Here is a 2,136-nt window from a genome sequence, read left to right as displayed (position 1 = left end):
GTAAAGCTATAATTCTGGGCGTTAAACGCCAGAATGGGCAGCATTCTGGGCGTTTAACGCCAGAATGGGTAGCATTCTGAGCGTTTGGAAAAACGCCCAGTAAGGAAGGATTCCTGGCGTTTAACGCCAGCCAGGGTATCTGGCTGGGCGTTAAACGCCCAAAGAGGCAGCCACATGGGCGTTAAATGCCAAATGGATATCATTCTGGGCGTTTAACGCCAGGATGACACAAGGGAGGTAATTTCATTTACAATTCAATTTTTTTTTCAATTTTTCATGTTTTAAATCATAATTTTAAATCTCATCTTTCCACATTTTCAAAAATTCTTGCTAACAATTAATGTTTTGATTCAAAAAAGTTGCAAGTTTGTTACTTTCTTGTTAAGAAAGGTTCAACCTTTGAATTTTAGAATCATATCTTTTAATTTCTTGTTAGTTAAGTCATCAATTTTAAAAATCAAATCTTTTTCAATCATATCTTTTCTTAAAATAAAATCTTTTTCAATCATATCTTTTTATTTTGATTTCAAAATCTTTTTTTCTAACTTCTTATCTTTTCAAAATTATTTTCAAATCTTTTTCAACTAATTACTGTTTCTTATCTTTTTTAAAACCACCTAACCACTGTTTCACTTCCAATTTTTGAAAATCACTAACCACTTTTTCAAAAATCTTTTTAATTAACTAATTGTTTTAGTTTTAATTTTCGAATACTCTCTCCATTATATCTTTCTATTTACTTGCTAACACTTCTCTTTTACTTATAATTTGAACCCTCTCTCTCCCTCTGTGTTCAAATTCTTCTTATTCTCTATCTACCTCATTCCTCTATTCTTCTATTCTTCTAACACATCAAGGAATCTCTATACTGTGACATAGAGGATTCCACTACTCTTTTTTGTTCTCTTCTTTTTCACATGAGCAGAAACAGGGATAAAAAATTCTTGTTGAAGCTGATCCTGAACCTAAAAGGACTATAAAGAAGAAGCTAAGAGAAGCTAAAGCACAACACTCCAGAGAGGACCTTACAGATAATTACGAAAAAGAAGAAAACATGGCAGCCGAACCCATAATAATACCAGAGATGCAAGGAAGATGCTTGGTGACTATGCTGCACCAACTTCCAACTTCTATGGAAGAAGCATCTCAATTCCTGCCATTGGAGCAAACAACTTTGAGCTTAAGCCTCAATTAGTTTCTCTAATGCAGCAGAATTACAAGTTTCATGGACTTCCATCGGAAGATCCTCATCAATTCTTAGATGAATTCTTGCAGATCTGTGATACTGTTAAGACCAATGGGGTTGATCCCGAGGTCTACAGACTTATGCTTTTCCCCTTTGCTGTGAGAGACAGAGCTAGAACATAGTTGGACTCACAACCTAAAGAAAGCCTGAACTCTTAGGACAAGTTGCTCAATGCTTTCTTGACCATATTCTTCTACCTCAAAAGCTGAGCAAGCTTAGAGTGGACGTCCAAACCTTCAAACAGAAGGAAGGTGAATCCCTCTATGAAGCTTGGGAAAGATACAAATAATTAACCAAGAGGTGTCCTTCTGACATGCTTCCAGAATGGAGCATCATATGTATATTCTATGATGGTCTGTCTGAATTGTCCAAGATATCATTAGACCATTCTACTGGTGGATCTCTTCATCTGAAAACCCTGCAGAAGCCCAGGAACTCCTTGAGATGGTTGCAAATAACCAGTTCATGTACACTTCTGAAATAAATCCTATGAAGAATGGGATGACTCGGAAAAAGGGAGTTATTGAGATTGATACTCTGAATTCCATATTGGCTTAGAAAAAAATATTGACTCAGCAAGTCAATATGATTTCTCAAAATCTCACTGGATTGCAAACTACATCCGGTAGAGCTAAAGAAGCCTCATCTGAAGGAGAATCCTATAACCATGAGAATCCCGCAACAGAAGAGGTGAATTACATTGGAGAATCCTATGGAAATACCTATAATCCTTCAGAGAGGAATCATCCAAATTTCTCATGGAAGGATCAACAGAAGCCTCAACAAGGCTTCAACAACAATAATGGTGGGAGAAATAAGTTTGGCAATAGCAAACCTTCTCCATCATCTTCTCAGCAATAGACAGAGAATTTTGAGCAAAGCTTCTCTGG

At 36.3% G+C, this 2,136-nt stretch overlaps 1 non-coding gene across 1 annotated transcript; it reads right to left on the bottom strand.

The window, feature by feature from the left end:
• Positions 1–1,457: 1,457 nt before the first annotated feature.
• On the bottom strand, positions 1,458–1,565 carry LOC127746396 (small nucleolar RNA R71). Its single transcript, XR_008008016.1, has one exon. It is a non-coding gene; the product is annotated as a small nucleolar RNA R71 (small nucleolar RNA).
• Positions 1,566–2,136: the final 571 nt, after the last annotated feature.

Source organism: Arachis duranensis, chromosome 3, assembly GCF_000817695.3.
Source record: "Arachis duranensis cultivar V14167 chromosome 3, aradu.V14167.gnm2.J7QH, whole genome shotgun sequence".
NCBI classification, from domain to species: Eukaryota; Viridiplantae; Streptophyta; class Magnoliopsida; order Fabales; family Fabaceae; genus Arachis; species Arachis duranensis.
Note: the sequence above shows the minus strand (reverse complement) of the source record. Positions and strands in the feature narration are given on the sequence as shown.